Source organism: Schistocerca nitens, chromosome 2 (genome assembly GCF_023898315.1).
Source record: "Schistocerca nitens isolate TAMUIC-IGC-003100 chromosome 2, iqSchNite1.1, whole genome shotgun sequence".
NCBI lineage: Eukaryota > Metazoa > Arthropoda > Insecta > Orthoptera > Acrididae > Schistocerca > Schistocerca nitens.
This window is the reverse complement of record NC_064615.1, coordinates 226,202,579-226,220,932: the sequence shown is the minus strand read 5'-3', so window position 1 is coordinate 226,220,932 and position 18,354 is coordinate 226,202,579.

Sequence of the window (18,354 nt, the reverse complement as noted above, 5' to 3'; positions counted from 1 at the left end):
TAGGAGATCGCTCCCCACACCATGCTGCCGGGTGTTGGCCCTGTGTGCCGCGGTCGTATGCAGTCCTGATTGTGGCGCTCACCTGCACGGCGCCAAACACGCATACAACCATCATTGGCACCAAGGCAGAAGCGACTCTCATCGCTGAAGACGACACGTCTCCATTCGTCCCTCCATTCACGCCTGTCGCGACACCACTGGAGGCGGGCTGCACGATGTTGGGGCGTGAGCGGAAGACGGCCTAACGGTGTGCGGGACCGTAGCCCAGCTTCATGGAGACGGTTGCGAATGGTCCTCGCCGATACCCCAGGAGCAACAGTGTCCCTAATTTGCTGGGAAGTGGCGGTGCGGTCCCCTACGGCACTGCGTAGGATCCTACGGTCTTGGCGTGCATCCGTGCGTCGCTGCGGTCCGGTCCCAGGTCGACGGGCACGTGCACCTTCCGCCGACCACTGGCGACAACATCGATGTACTGTGGAGACCTCATGCCCCACGTGTTGAGCAATTCGGCGGTACGCCCACCCGGCCTCCCGCATGCCCACTATACGCCCTCGCTCAAAGTCCGTCAACTGCACATACGGTTCACGTCCACGCTGTCGCGGCATGCTACCAGTGTTAAAGACTGCGATGGAGCTCCGTATGCCACGGCAAACTGGCTGACACTGACGGCGGCGGTGCACAAATGCTGCGCAGCTAGCGCCATTCGACGGCCAACACCGCGGTTCCTGGTGTGTCCGCTGTGCCGTGCGTGTGATCATTGCTTGTACAGCCCTCTCGCAGTGTCCGGAGCAAGTATGGTGGGTCTGACACACCGGTGTCAATGTGTTCTTTTTTCCATTTCCAGGAGTGTATTTCCAGCCGATGATCGGTTCAGTTTTAAACACAGCAGGTGTTTCATGCAAACACAGCCCACAACCAATTTCCACAGTGCCTTGTTGACAATTTGGCCCCAAGGCTTCGCAGGGTCTGCACCATATCTGCACCACACTCGGACCCTACCATCCGCTCTTACCAATCGGGACTCATCTGACCAGACTACGTTTTTCCAATTGTTTAGGGTCAAACGGATGTGGTTATGAGCCCAGGAGACGAGCTGCAGGCGATGTCGTGTTGTTAGCAAAGGCACTCGCATCGGTCGTCTGCTGCCACAGCCCATTAACGCCAAATTCCGCAGCACTGCTCTAAAGGATACGTTCGTCGTACGTCCCACATCGATTTATGATTTCATTTTACTCGATGTTGCTTGTTTTTTAGCACTGACAACTCTACGCAAATGCCGCTGCTCTCGGTCATTCTGTCAAGTTCGTCGGCCACTGTGTTATCCGCGATGAGAGGTCATACCCGAAATTCTCGAATTCCCTGACAATTTCCGATATGTAGTGTCCCACGCGTCTAGCTCCAACTACCATTTCGCATTCAAGGTCCGTAAATTCCCATTTTGCGACCATAACAAAGTCGAAAAACTTTTTACATGAATCACTGCGTACAAATGGCAGCTCCGCCGAAACACTGCACTTCTTATACTTTGTATACTGTGACCACCTTTCTATGTGCACATCGCTATCCCATGACTTCTGTGACGTCAGTGTACAACGTCTCACAACAATACCGAAATAAATGCATCGGCCCCGTAAGTTCGTAAATTAACAGTCAGATGTGTGTGTGTGTGTGTGTGTGTGTGCGCGCGCGCGCGCGCGCGCTTCCCTGTGTTTATCTCCTCCTAAGCCGTTGGACAGAGCTAAACTTAACTCGGAACACATATCTCTTAGTGTCAAGCACCAATTGTTATGGAGATAGGAATCATCTACCCGTCAGAGTTCAGGATCTACACTCCTGGAAATGGAAAAAAGAACACATTGACACCGGTGTGTCAGACCCACCATACTTGCTCCGGACACTGCGAGAGGGCTGTACAAGCAATGATCACACGCACGGCACAGCGGACACACTAAGAACCGCGGTGTTGGCCGTCGAATGGCGCTAGCTGCGCAGCATTTGTGCACCGCCGCCGTCAGTGTCAGCCAGTGTGCCGTGGCATACGGAGCTCCATCGCAGTCTTTAACACTGGTAGCATGTCGCGACAGCGTGGACGTGAACCGTATGTGCAGTTGACGGACTTTGAGCGAGGGCGTATAGTGGGCATGCGGGAGGCCGGGTGGACGTACCGCCGAATTGCTCAACACGTGGGGCGTGAGGTCTCCACAGTACATCGATGTCGCCAGTGGTCGGCGGAAGGTGCACGTGCCCGTCGACCTGGGACCGGACCGCAGCGACGCACGGATGCACGCCAAGACCGTAGGATCCTACGCAGTGCCGTAGGGGACCGCACCGCCACTTCCCAGCAAATTAGGGACACTGTTGCTCCTGGGGTATCGGCGAGGACCATTCGCAACCGTCTCCATGAAGCTGGGCTACGGTCCCGCACACCGTTAGGCCGTCTTCCGCTCACGCCCCAACATCGTGCAGCCCGCCTCCAGTGGTGTCGCGACAGGCGTGAATGGAGGGACGAATGGAGACGTGTCGTCTTCAGCGATGAGAGTCGCTTCTGCCTTGGTGCCAATGATGGTCGTATGCGTGTTTGGCGCCGTGCAGGTGAGCGCCACAATCAGGACTGCATACGACCGAGGCACACAGGGCCAACACCCGGCATCATGGTGTGGGGAGCGATCTCCTACACTGGCCGTACACCACTGGTGATCGTCGAGGGGACACTGAATAGTGCACGGTACATCCAAACCGTCATCGAACCCATCGTTCTACCATTCCTAGACCGGCAAGGGAACTTGCTGTTCCAACAGGACAATGCACGTCCGCATGTATCCCGTGCCACCCAACGTGCTCTAGAAGGTGTAAGTCAACTACCCTGGCCAGCAAGATCTCCGGATCTGTCCCCCATTGAGCATGTTTGGGACTGGATGAAGCGTCGTCTCACGCGGTCTGCACGTCCAGCACGAACGCTGGTCCAACTGAGGCGCCAGGTGGAAATGGCATGGCAAGCCGTTCCACAGGACTACATCCAGCATCTCTACGATCGTCTCCATGAGAGAATAGCAGCCTGCATTGCTGCGAAAGGTGGATATACACTGTACTAGTGCCGACATTGTGCATGCTCTGTTGTCTGTGTCTCTGTGCCTGTGGTTCTGTCAGTGTGATCATGTGATGTATCTGACCCCAGGAATGTGTCAATAAAGTTTCCCCTTCCTGGGACAATGAATTCACGGTGTTCTTATTTCAATTTCCAGGAATGTATTACGTTGTGAACAATGAAATGCGCGAAAACCTACCGTATAGTGCATGACATTTAACTATATTCCTTCTTTGATCCTGACTATTCACAATATATTTTCTTGACAGTAGGTACAGGTGCCGCTGAATGTACCTACATGAACATATTGTACGAAACATATTTCAAGAGATATGACGTCATAAACACTGAGGTATATGGAAAATGTTGCATCATGCATGAAATTGTAATATATTTATTCTTCACAACAAAGACACTCTATAGTCGAGTCAACTTAGGGAAATACCTGATACCTGGCAGCCCTTTCGACAGCTTTCAACTGCGAAGCTCAAAGAGCTGTAGGCGAAATCGACAGCCCTCGAGCTATGAGGAGACGTTTGCAAGATCGCGTTGTATTCACGGGAAGCAGCTGCGTACAACGTACAGAAAGTGCCCGGACCATGTTTCTTCATTTGGATACTGTACTTATACATTTGTACATTATGCATATTTCTTTGTACCACCGTTTCATAGTTTCAAAGGTGTTCTCGCGAATACATGGAAATGAACTGTTTTCGATGTTTCACTACGAACACAGTTACTTTTTTGGTTTAGTTTCTAATAGAAAATTGGCAAATACATACTGGGGAAATGGCGGATTTGTCAGCAAGCTGTTCATAAACATCTGACTTCTTTTATAAATATCTAAATTCTTCGTAAAGGGCAGTATTAACACATGAGAAGTCGGCCGGGGTCGCCGAGCGGTTCTAGGCGCTACAATCTGGAACCGCGCTACCGCTACGGTCGTAGGTTCGAATCCTGCCTGGGGCATGGATGTGTGTGATGTTCTTAGGTTAGTTAGGTTTAAGTAGTTCTAAGTTATAGGGGACTGATGACCATAGCATTTAATTCCCATAGGGCTCAGAGCCATTTGAACCATTTTAACACATGAGAAGGAAGTAGGTGATGCATTAGAATCAGTTCTATAATCAGGCAGTCGGACACCCTGCTGTATCGAGGGCAGCCGAAGAAGAAGTGATTAATATCCTGGAGCTCCCAGCAGTCGCAGTATGGCGATGGTACGAGGTGAAGTCTAAAAAGGTGTTGTCGGTGGCAGCTGTGGTTGCATTTCTGTCTGGAAATGTTCTGCACAAAGTGTCTCGCGGTCTTTGTGCCAGCGAAGCTGCAGCTCAGACCTTACTTTCCAACATATCACTGGGCCTTTCTGTAACTGCTAATGGATTGCAATGTACCAATTGTCCTTGTGCAAGTCTTCTGTCTCCCATGCCTCTGGTCAAGCCTCTAACCACAGCAATGAGATCTTCCGCGCGAATCTATCGCTCTTGTACCCTAACCGTCGTCGCCTCTTTAGCCAGTTGTTCGGTTTTTTTTTTTCATTCCCCATAACACCAGCATTGCCCTTGATCTACACAAATGAGACCTCTATCCGATTCGGGACATTTCTATGCAGCAGCAGCTCTTCGATAGGTAAGGTAACAAAAGCAATCCTATTACACTTGCCTGGGGCACTCGCGACGATATCTTTGTCCCTGATGTCCAGGATAACTTACTAGGTGCTGTTACTTAATAAGACTTCGAAACCTTCGCATATCTGAGAACCCATTCCGTATCCTTGCATTGTTACAACTATGCTCGGGCAAAGCGATTTTGCCTACAAGCTAAGTTGACAAAATGATGAAAGGTGAATGAATTTTTGTTCCTCGAGAGTATAATAAAGTACATTAATTAATGAAAAGTTGTTACTTATTTCTAACTGTGTAGTACTTGATAATGCTGTCGTGTGACGCAACGGCCGGGACATCACTTCGGTGACTTTAGTGGCCCTAATATACCCCAGTCATCTAATTTAGGAAAGGAGACCTACAATTTAACGTGGATCCGAACCATGTGTCCTTTCTGATGATTCTTCACATGTAGGCTGCATTAAAGACACACCGAGAGAGGTGGCGCAGTGGTTATCACACTGGACTCGCATTCGGGAGGACGACGGTTCAATCCCGTCTCCGGCCATCCTGATTTAGGTTTTCCGTGATTTCCCTAAATCGTTTCAGGCAAATGCCGGGATGGTTCCTTTGAAAGGGCACGGCCGATTTCCTTCCCAATCCTTCCCTAACCCGAGCTTGCGCTCCGTCTCTAATGACCTCGTTGTCGACGGGACGTTAAACACTAACCACCACCACCACCATTAAAGACACACTGAAAATTTCTGTGGTCCGACTGGGATTCGGGTCCCCGCCACCCTCCCCCCAACCCCTCGGTTTTCAGGTAAGTTTTTATCATTAGATCACCAGGTCCTGCATGATTTTTGATGGAAGGATTATTGTGCTGAAATGTGATATAAATCTAAATCGGTATTTCTCATTAACAAATTTTCCTCCTCCCAAGTTTGAGCAGTTCTCATCCCAACAATTCGTAACACTTCGTAAAAGACAACATTGTCCATAGTAGGCTGTATGCTTACATAATTTATTTGTTGTGCGATTGACCAGTTTCAACTACCATTTCATCATCTAGCATATATACATTGGCAGTATGCTCTACGTCCCACGTGAAGTGGCATACAAACTAACTTATAAAACGGTATGCGGAGACGCACTTGAAACTGTCCATATACAGCATCACTTGAAGTTTCATGTGTAGCTTCACATGTGGACTGATAATTTAATTTTACGCCACATCTCGTGTGACGTAGTGCGCACTGTTAATATATAAGTGCTGCATAAAAACTTGGTAGTCGAAATTTACCAATCTTGCAAGAATTAAATGATGTAAAGCAACTACGTACAATGGACAATGTTTCCTGTTACGAAATTTCTGGAGTCAGTCCACATACAAACAAGCTTGCTTGTAACAACATTTAGTGTTCTCTTGGGATTCTGCATTCGACCTTCTTGGAAGTTTAACTTCGTTGTTTTCATCGTTCTTGTTCCATAATGTTGCTTTGGCATCATCCAATTTGGGGTTGCATAGACAAGACAATTAAAAAGCTTGTTCTTTGCATACTGTAGCTTTACGCGTTGTCTTTCTTTAGGCAATGGTTTAAAATCGCATATACTTCGGCATGGTTTTGGCTTATACGTCAGAACCATTTATCATGATTCTTGTCGTTCATTTGCTCTACCTGACGTTCTTCAGGAGACGTATTTGGAAATTTTGTGGTTTGGTCGTTAGGTGTTTCAGTATGGCCCATGAAGAGAACACGATCTGTTGTTTTCATTGTAGAATATTAATGCCTATTAAAACCAAGGATTGACATCACGTTCTTTATACCCATCAGTAGATCATCGAGTGTAGCTGTTTTAAAACAAGCATGGGTCATTATAGATCAACTTACCCCACTTTGCTGTGAATGTTGGAGTAGCATTAAAAATAATAAGATACGAACAAAAAGTGACGGTAAAAGCAATATTGTCTGTTTATACAGCTATAACAAAGAATAACATAATCTCTCACTAATTGTTTCACAAGTGCTTACACTGAGCGTCTCTCGCAATGAACACGTTTCCTCACGCACCCTGAACTGGCACCAGCAGTTTCACTGTGCAAGCTTTGTGTCTCACGGTGCGAAGCTTTAACAGCATCTGTATGGTGGTAAGAGCCTGAAGTATGAACTTAGATTAAGTGACTCGTCATCTTACTTGCCTCGTTACTAATACAAACCGGATGCATTTACAGTAGATGTTTTAACCAGACAAGGTGTACTCTTAGGCTTTCCTTATTACTTTCATATTTCGTTAACCGACCACCTGAGGGCCACGATAATCTTGCAACAATTACATCCACATCGGTATCCAACAAGCTGATTATGTCGCACAAGATTCATTAAAAAATCGAACTCACATGTGTAAAAGAAAGTTTCAAAGGCCCAATTACTTTGCAAGTGAGATAAAGTGTTAAGGATAAGACGTTAAGCATTTAAATATGGAAAGATTAAAAAAGGTCTGAAATTATGCTCCTAGTCTGCTGGAAGTCGCTAACACTGGATGAGAATAGTCTGGATAATTTACGCTCCTTTTTGAGAAAAGCTAGTTTCCTTTTTGAGAAAAGATAGTTTTTCACGAATTTCAATGTTTATGACTCTGTATCTCCTTAACTATGCTTCGTTTAGTGATATAAACTCACAGGATCAGTGATACGTGCGGATAATGTCTGCAAAATGTGTCACGAAAAGAGTCAGTAACAAAGAAGTAATAAATTAAAACATCATGCCTGATGTTGAAGTTTTACTGCACGCACAGAGAAAAGGTAGTAAACGGAATATTTCTTTCATTTCGTCCTTTGTTGGGGATGTTAGCGAGAAAAAGCTTCATAAAGGTTAGAAAGTATATGTAAAGTTTGTTGAAAATCACTAAGCGCTGTCATTTCAAATGTTGGATGAATATAATCATGGTAATTTGCGCGCCATGAATTACACTGCCTCAAGACACATACAAAGTTTCTAATTTTAATACTCGATTGTGTTACATCTTTAACGTGATATTTTAACACTGAAAGAGTATATTATGGCAGCATTTCAAATTGTTAAATGTGGTCAACAATTATATGAAACATCCGAAAACAAATTTTTGTGGTACTTGGAAGGCGCCAGATTGGGAATCTGCAACAAGACGTGTGCGCCGATTTGGTAGTTTAGTAAAACAGGTTCTTGAAGGAAGAACGATTGTTGGAAATAATCTGTGTGTGGTCTCAAGTCTCTCTAATTTTGGCTTCATGGTCTTTTCGCATAATGTAAGTAAGAAGAAATAGTATGTAGGTTGACTCTTCTAGGAACGTAAGTTCTCGGAAATTTAACAGTAAAACTGTCAGTGATGCGCAACGCCTCTTTAGTAAAATCAAGCCACTGGAGTTGTACGAGCGTCTCCGTGTCGCTTTTGCGCTTACCAAACGAACCTGTGAGGAACCGCGCTGCTTTTTTTTTTGACCTTCTCTATTTCTGTCCTTATTTCCTTCGTTCAAGCCAAATGATTGCCATCGATGCACTGAATGGCGTTTGGCTGACCGTTTGGTAGTTGTTTGTTTCTCAGAAACCACAAACATGACTACAGTTGTTCTGAATTCGTGTCGAGTCGTTTGTATAGACCCAGTCCCTCTAGATCTTTTTCGACATTTATATATCACATCGTCCTTGTTTTCAGTTTTGAGTCTGAGATGAAGAAGGAGCATTGCATCCATTTGAAATCATTCAATATTATCACGTGACAGCGAAACCGAAATGTGCGTTTGGGGTTTGTCGCCATATTGTATTATGTTTTAGAATACATTATTCGTTTTTAAACGTAGATCCAGTTTTTATAATGTGGAACCAGTGTAACGTGTAAGATCGTTCCTATTTTCTTTCTAATGCCGCTCTGAAATATCTCTCACAAAAGGTAAGACACTTTTATTATTATTTGTTGACACTCATTTTTGCACGATACTGACGTAACAAATCATGAGTATGTTCTCCAAGAACCCGACGAACTATTCTGCAGCGTTTCAGCATAACTGATTTCTGCAGTTGGTTCAAATGGTTCTGAGCACTATGCGACTTAACTTCTGAGGCCATCAGTCACCTAGAACTTAGAACTAATTAAACCTAACTAACCTAAGGAGATCACACACATCCATGCCCGAGGCAGGATTCGAACCTGCGACCGTAGCGGTCGCTCGGTTCCAGACTGTAGCGCCTAGAACCGCACGGCCACTCCGGCCGGCTTTCTGCAGTTGGCGGCAGATAAAAGGTTTCGCTGCATGCTTTGGGGTTACGCCATTTTCCGGCGTTGCCACAAACACGCAATGCACAGAATTGCTTCCACATAGCTTCTTAACTAATCTGCCAAACCCGTGTATTTGGTCATCTTCTCATCGCAGGTGGTTTCGCAAATTGTGGGGTTGTACACAGCGGTGTTCGTGAGGAACACGGCTTGGTCAGCTTTAATGACCATATCATATCGCGTCAGGTCCACTACGGCTGACCGTTTTATCTGTTACTATGGTGTGGTTCATGTCAGTTTTGATTTTTTTCGTTCGTACTACAGTGATAGGATCGTACCTGTAGTACGGAGCAAAGTTTTCCGTTAACCGACACTACGGTCCCAATATCTAGTAGATTCTGTCACGATCTTCTCCGGTACTTAACACTAGCGGTCTTGTAGTTGATAAACTATTTGAGCTAGCTGGAAGTTACCGGTTATCCTTATTTGTAGAAAATAGACTTGCGTTCCATTTGCCAGACGCCTTATTCTTTTCACTTCGAACTGGCTGGTTAACGGGAATTTGGGTCCATCTTCAGACCTGTTAAATCATATAAAAATAGATGACAACTGAGTTCTAATCCGCTCTTTGTAATATTACAGCACGGTTGTTTTTGTTGTTATTTCGGTCTTTGGTCCGAAGAATGGTTTCATGCAGCTCTCGGTGCTACTCCATCCTGTGCGAGCGTCTTCATCTCCGAGTAACTTCTGCAATCTACATCCTTCTGAATCTGTTTACTGTGTTCAACTCCTGGTCTCCTTCTACGATTTTTAGCACCCACACTTCCCTGCAATAATAAACTGGTGTTCCCTTGATGTCTAGGAATGTGTCCTATCAACCGATCACTTCTTTGAGTCAGGCTGTGCCACAAATTCCTTGTCCCCCCATTTCTGTTCAGTACCTCCTCATTAGTTGGTAGCTCGACCCATCCAGTCTTCAGCACCCTTCTGTAGCACCACATTTCGGAAGCTTCTGTTCTCTTCTTGTCTAAACTGTTTATTGTCCACGTTCCACTTCCATACATGGCTACACTCCAGACAAATACTTTCAGAAAAGACTTCGTAACACTTAAATCTATATTCGATGTTAAAAAATTTCTCTTCTTCAGAAATACTTTTTTGCCATTGCCAGTCTACAATTTATATCCTCTACACTTCGGTCAAAATCAGTTATTTTAATGTCCAAATAGCAAAACTCATCTACTACTTTAAGTGTCTCGTTTCCTAATCTGATTCCCTTAGCATCACCTGATTTAATTCGACTACATTACATTATCCTTGTTTTGCTTTTGTTTATGTTCATCTTATACTCTCCTTTCAAGACACTGCCCATTCCGCTCAACTGCTCTACCAAGTCCTTTGCTGCCTCTGATAGAATTACCTCGGCAAACCTCAAAGTTATTATTTTTTCTCCCTGGACTTTAATTCCTAATCCAAAATTTTCTTTTGTTTCCTTTACTGCTTGCTCAATATACAGACTGGATATCATTGGGGATATGCCACAATCCTGTCTCAACCCCTCCTCAACCGCTGCTTCCTCTTCGTGCCCATCAACTGTTATAACTGCCATCTGATTTCTGTACAAATTGTAAATATCCGTTCTCTCCCTGTATTTTACCCCTGCTACCTTTAGAATTTCAGAGAGAGTCTTCCAGTCAACATTGCCAAAAACTTCCTCTAAGTCCACAGATGATATAAATGTAGGTTTGGCTTTCTTTAACCTATCTTCTACGATAAGTCGAAGGGTCAGTATTGCCTCGCTTTTTCCATTCTTCCGAAAGAGGTCAACAACGCAACCGCAGGCTTGGCTAGCATCTGGCAAGCATTCGGTATTTCCGTCTCTTTTTTCCAACCCCTATACGTCACTCGGACCTGGAATGGACGATGCAAGTTACATTGCCTGTCTTAAGCTACATGAAATATTATCCAGGGTTGTTTTATTTTGTCTACTCTGTATCACTATACAGGTTGTTACCGACTAAATATATTACACTTTTTGTATTTCTTTTGTTCATTTTTCTGGATTATGAGTCCTCTGGCTGCTTTGATTTGGGATAGCACGAATTCTAATGCTGGCCAAACTCTGCACCTCAGAGTGGCACTTCCACTCAAGGCCTTGAATTATTAGCTGGATGTGTTCCAGTCTCTGCCTTCCCCAACTGCTTTTACATTCTAGAGCTCCCTCAAGAACCATTATGTATTTTAACATGTGTCCTGTCAACCTCTCTCTCTCTCTCTCTCTCTCTCTCTCCTTCTTCTTCTTCTTCTTCTTGTCAATATTTGCGACACTTTCCTCCCCGCGCAAATTCTGCGGAGAACGTACTAAACTATTATGTTATCAGTTCTAATTTTCAACGTCCTTATGTTGCACAAAATCTCAAACACTTCGATTCTCTTTTTTTCCGTTTTACCCACGATCCATGATTCAGTACCATACAATTTTGTGCTACAGAGGTACATTCTCAGAAATTTCCTCCACACATGAGGCCTACGTTTGATACCAGTAGACTTTCCTTGGCCAGTAAAATCATCTTAGTGTGCTACATTCTGGTTTCTTGTCGTTGCTTAGTTCGTCTTGTATTATTTTGTTTCCGCGGTAGCATAATTGCTTCACTTCGCCTGGTTGTTCACCTTAACCTAACTATTAAAATAACCTTACCTGTTGATTCACTAAAACGTAAACATGAATCTCAAACGGTTCTTTCAGGTCGGAGGGGTGTTCTGTTTTGCTACTATACAGGCCGAGTGGTGGGTTGGGGGCAAGAAAGGCTTACAACTTCCTAAAAGTCGCAGGAACTACAATAACCCGTTATTGCTGATTTTTCGTTGTAATGCTTTTTAAAATGATGGTACCTTTTACAGCAGCAAAAAGTGCTTACTTTTATTTTTGGAATGAAGATATCTGACCTAATGCATCAACGAAAACTACTACTATGTTAGTTTTGTGCTATTACAACCAAAGTTCAAGATGAAATGGTTCAAACATACTGTAATCATAAAGTATATTAACAATTACGTTTTATTGCAAAATAAAAGATACATAAATGTGAGAAAGTGACGAAGTGCATTCTAGACAAATCGAATATGTCCATGTTTAGGAAACTGCCTGAACCGTTCAACATAATTAGTATTAGCTGTGGTTATTAGCTGTGGATGCTCTGAAGAACTAACTACCAGTGCTTGTTTTTATGTGAGTAAAATTAATCAAATGTAATAATGTGATTTTAAATATTTTCTCTAAATGCCACATCCGTAGCTCATTTTTAGAGAGGGATACTTTAAGACAAAACGGCAACGAACTATTGTAATCATAGCGGCATGGATCTTAGGCGTAAATAAAACTCCCGTGATCATACGTAAGTTCGAATTAATATGAGTATTTGGCTTTTCTGTCGATTGAAGCATTTCTATCATCCGACGTCAGCAACGAAAAAAATTACTTATACTGGCTTGGAAACAGGTACAATTAAAATTAATTATGCTTTTGCGTTAAAAGAGCAGCGATATTTAACCTGTGTTAATTTACGACGAGTATTACGTTTCGCCTACTAATTAGGATGCCTTTTTCTTTTGGAATGTAACTCTGCTATGACAAAGATGGTTCTGGGATTATTCTGGAACGAGAATGGCTAAAGCGAGACGATGAAATTCGTTGCCGTGTTCTGTAGAGTGATACAGTCTATTGTGAGGTTAAACAAGTTTCATTGCAGCGTAAGCGAAGTTCCATCGCTTTGCTTAAAAAAATTAAATACTGTAAGTTGCAACCGTTTAAAATTCTATAGAAAATATTCAGCTGCCTTTAAATTTTCACCAACACAAAAATTCGGCACAAAAGTGCGAGTGACTGTTTATTTCATTTTCTTTCTCACTGAGTTGCAATATTTACAACAAGCTCTGTATAAAGGCCTACATATTCGGCACAAAATCACATATTTGTTCGTCTTACATAATATTTTATTCACATCGTAGTTCAGAGTTAAAGACTGGTGTGTTCACAGTATTTAAAACCATTATCAAAAACCGGGAGATAAACTTTCAATAAAATTCTGAAACAAGGCCAGTTTTTTGAATTAAACAACAGTACATCTCTTTGTATTAAAGGTTAACAGAAATGAAAGCCATACCAAAACATCAAACAAAGTAATCATTTGTAATTGAGGAAAAGAACAAAAAATCTGTACGATGTGGTCAGATGGTAGACTGTTCGACTCCTACAAAAAAAAAAAAAAAAGAGAAAAAGCCATTTGACATACACTTTTAATGACCGTGAAGTAAAATAACCTAGGCTCGGTAAAGATAATATTTTACACACACTAAACACTTCATCAGTTTTGTTGTCTTGCTATGTTGTTTCTGTAACACTCGCCCTTTCGCAAATAACGAAGATTGTATCTCACTCTCTCTCTTCGGGCAGCGACTCTTCTCCAATTTTAATAATCGAAACAAAGGCATGCTTATTCCTTTTTTATCGCATGCAAGGTAATTTAACATGATTTCTGTATGTCAAATATGCCTGTGGTAGGCAACACAAATTTCTAAAGCTAAGTAAAGGCACAGTGTCCACTATTCTGTAAGCATAGGTGAAACTTCCGAACACCAGGCGAACTGCATTGGAAATAACTTATCATGTTATATCGAGATACAAATACATTTAGAAATTTTCTACCCATTATTTTGACGAATATAACAGTTTTTCTACAGCGCGGAGCGAAATGTTTTGTGCAGTTCAGTTAGATTTATGTCTTTTTCGGATTTTGATGCTCGAAAAAACTATTGCGATATGAATTACTTCCAAAATCAGCAAGCAAATGAACATATGTGTGCATGGGAACATTTTTGTGCCAAATGACAGGTCGAAAATGAACACCTGGTTAGAGAAAAATTACGTTGACGCCACACCACTGCGCTTCGTCCCGCGGACGGACTAAAATGTTTAACTGTCCTCTAGGTTCTCTCCGTACCATTGTCCGCCCCGATAGCCGAATGATTGATTGCCGTCCTACGGGCCTGGGTTCGATTCCCGGCTGGGTCTGGGATTTTCTCCGCTCAGGGACTGGCTGTTGTGTTGTCTTCATCATTTCATCCCCATCCGGCGCGCAGATCGCCCAATGTGGCGTCGAATGTAATGAGACCTTGAGAGGTGGCATGAGCCCCCTCTCATATTTCTATCTTACGATTCTCCTCTCTAGTTGCATGCGGTGGAGGTTCCGTTGTTCCTTCACACGCGGACTTCCCATGTAGCGTCTCTCGCCACCCGGGTGGTCCAGTGACAGGCGGGCTCTTCTCACTATGAAAGGGTAGGCTGACAGGTGTGGGGGCCGAGTGAATACTCTCCGGACGCCGACATTGTCAGGAGACGCGGCCGCGAAAGCCGGAAGTGGCGGCTGGGCTGGTGGTTCCGTTGCTTCGCAGAAGCTTAGCGAAAACACTTTCTGGCGGGCTACCAGCGAGGCGTGGGAATGACTTGTGTACCCACGCAGTTGTGGCGGGAAAATTCCCGCACTTTCTGCAAAATCAGCACAGAAATTGGCGCCAAGAATCTCCATTGGTGGAATGGTAGTGCTCCGGCAATGGAGTGGAATTTCCGCCGGTTTTCGAGTTGCTGATTGGAACGTAACCACGGCCACTGTCGTGGGGGCGGGAATGTTCGGTGTTCGGCCTGTGCGGGTGCTCTAGGTAGTCGGCAGTCGCCTTTCGGTCGTGGACGTCGAAGCAGCCAGCCCTCGCCTGCGGTACGCCAGATCGTGTTCTGGGAGATAAGAAGACTGTTGGTAATGTACGTGCGCAGCACCGGCAGATAGGGATTTTCCTAGGTGATAATCAGAGCTCAGCAGAGCGCGCCTGTTCATCCTTTTCTAACTTTGTTCAGTTTCGAGTAACAGCAATTACCATTGGGTTAGCTGTGTGTCTCTCTTGAGATTTGAGTGGAAAGGAATTGGCTCCACATACCACTTCGTCTTAAACCTCACGATCTAAGTTAGGGACAACTTCACCTTTATAGTGTTTGTATGAATCTCCAATTTTAGCCAATTTGATGTTTTATAAATTTGCTGTGTTTCTTTTACTATTCTGTGTTTAATCTTAATAAATCATATTGTTATTTTGAACAGAACTTTCATTCTGTTAATCAATAGAGCAACCCTATCATTCCTCACTATGCTAATGAAACCTTTGTTTATTTAACTTATGTATCAAATTAAATTACTGCAGGTGCCAAACTCTCTTCTACTCCACTAGCAGGGTTGATTAGAGTCAGTTCGCGTATTTTTTTTTATCCTTGTGCAACAGCAAAAGTCGGAGTTAGAATAGGGGGGGCTTAGAGCATGATTTACACATGTGGATTCTAGTAGAATTTAGTGATAAATACACTACTAGCCCCGGCACCTCGCATAATATGGCGACCCTTAGCCTCGGATCTTTCCTGAGAATCACTGATTAACAAACAGTATTCTTAGTACGAACATTCAAATTTTTTTTCTCTAATTTTTTTATTGATTAATACCCAAGTTTTTCTGGTAGTTCCGCGTTTAGTTTTAAGTAGCGGCGCATGATTACAGTTTTTGTTTTCAGTGTATATATTTTTTTTGTTCATTGTTTTTTTGTGTTTCGTTGATGTGGTGTCCGTACCACATCGCACTTTGTCGGATTTGTGTGCGGTTTCTGGACCACATCAAATTGTGCTTGTAATTACAGCGTTGCAACAGCGTTGTTAAAATTTTGTGTCTATGTCGAAAAATATTGGGAGTAGATGATTTTATTGTGAATTTTAGATAAATTTGTTTTTTTTATGAATGATCACGAGAAGTAAGGCACGACTATCAGCGAGCGAAACTAAAACAAAAGAGAATAGCATAATGGATAAGTGGCAGTTTACTGACGGGAATAGGTTCGGAGATGAGATGGGCACATTTTTAGCAGGACAGGACGCCAGGGTCATTGATGAGGAAGGTGATTTGGACGCGATCTTAGAGCAGCGTTGCGGCCGTGATTATGATAGTGAGGTAGAGGATGAAACAAAGACAGTCACACAGGTCGAGACGGTAGCAGAAGTTTATAATCAAACGAACGAGAGCAGACAGGGGCCAGCTCGGCCACGTCAGAGCTCTAGCGCCCAGGTGTCCAGAGTTACATCACCCATGTGTGACGAGGATCAAATTGATGACATTAACCCAATACTGAGCTTCCTACGATCAATGAAAGAAGAAGCTGACGAACAACGTAAGAAGGAGAAGGAAGAAGCTGACGAACAGCGTAAGAAGGACACTCAGGCAATAATTTCGCATATAGAGGAAATTCGTGGGGAATTAATAACAATAAAGAAAGAATGTAGAGAAGCAAAACAAATGTCAATGGCTGCACAAAAAGTAGCAGGCCTGGCCAAAACAACAGCAATAGGGGCAATGAAAGTCGCGGAAGCAACTTCTAAACTCGCAGGGCGCTTGCGACGTACAACACAATCCCACTCAAAATCCCTAGCATTCTTAAAAACTCAAGGTAATATTGCGGTTACGAACATCACGAAACGAATGAAAGAAGTAGTGAGTCGGATAGCGAAACTAGAGCGAAACGGGCACACGAGCACTGCGCGTTCGGATACCAATGATGGAGTACACAGGAGTGTGTCTCCGAGGAAAAGCCCGCCGTGCTCTAGCCCAGTGACAGAGTGCGGAACTAATAATGCACACGCAGAAACAGCGAGTAATAGCTCCAATAATTATAGCCCACCTAGGAGAGTGAATTCTGAGAGCCACTTCCACTGTGATACAGAGGTAGCACATCACAGTTATCAGCAAGATAGAACAGGACACTCAGCAGACGTGCAAGTATCGGAAACGAGTGACAACACCAGTGCGAGGATCAGACAGGATTTTGATCACAATCACTTCCTGTCGATACTAAAATTCCAGAAGTTCAGAGATAATGGAGGGTCGATGCATCCGAAGAGCTGGGTGACGCAGTTCACTAATTCATTACCGTCATCATGGCCAACCCACGCAAAATTAGAATTCATGTGTGGACACATCGAAGGCCAAGCCGCGGAAAAGATGCGGGGTGTGGCAGCGACGTGTCGGACCTATCAGGAATTTGTTGGTGCATTCCTGCGTACCTACTGGTCAAAGGAAACGCAAGACAGGATTAAAGAGGAAATAATATTTTGTCCTGAACTGGAAGTGTCCGGGCATAGGAACGCAACCAAATTTTTTGATGATTTACTCAAGAAGAATCAGTTTTTAGATAGTCCATATAGCAACGGAGAAATCATTAAATTTTGCTTTTCCAAATTGCCTATTAGGTATCAACAGACACTTGTCGGGAAGTGTGGATCTGACATAGAAGCATTCAAGAGTCTATTGCGCGAACTCGAAGTAGTCTTCGATAAACAAGACGCAAAGGACAGGAAGAAGGCGCAAAATAACAAATACCACGGGCCAGCAAGGGCAGACGACAACAGATCGCTTAATCGCGCTCGTCGGTTAGGAAACCGGGGTTACGGAAATCAAGGTTACGCAAGTCAAGGTTATGGAAACCAGAGACACGGAAACGAGAACGTTAGGGAACAAGGTCAATCTAGACAAGGAATCTGGGACAGGAGGAATGACGAACGGCAAAGCGACCGTAATTGGAGAGAGCGAAATCAAGGACAACAGGAGAACCGGGAGATAGAAATTAGACCTCCAAATCCTAATACACGTCAGAGGAGGGGGAGTCTAAGAAGGGATTGACGCTAGTCCATAGGACTCCACCACTTCTCTCACATAAAGGAGTTCGTAGAATAGTAGTAGTGTAAGAAATGTACATAGTAGAATAGGCAAATATATGAACCTTTGTTCGGGGAACAATAATCGTTACATTAATAGATTAAGATTGCTAAAGTGTTAACACGCTGCGTTGTCTTGCATAAGAATTTACTGCTGCTATCCTCTTTTTGTTTATGTTTGCGATCTCCAATGTCGATGGAGTAGGAGACACTACCTTTCCATGAGCAATGTTTTAGTCCTTTCCTATCTGGTGTCCATGTTAAGGGATAAGGATGAGTGACGAGACGTCGCACAAACGGGCGCATACAAGAACGTGCTCTTAGAAGCGTTCTGAGAGGTCGTGATACGCTCCATAGCGGCCACAACCAGTTCGTGAGACGTTCATACCAATGCTTGCAGGCACGCGTCAGTGCACTGCACGATTGTGGTATATTGCGCGATTTCGAGGGTGAATATGGGCAGTATAGTTTTTGCAGAGCTGCGCCGGTATCGTTGTCTTGCAAGTCGGGGTGAACCTGTGAGCATTTGACTCTAATGGTGCCCTAGACGAGAGAAATGAGGGCATAAAAGCCTACCATGCTAATGTGCTGGTTGGGGATTTAGCGTGCTGCTCGTTTTT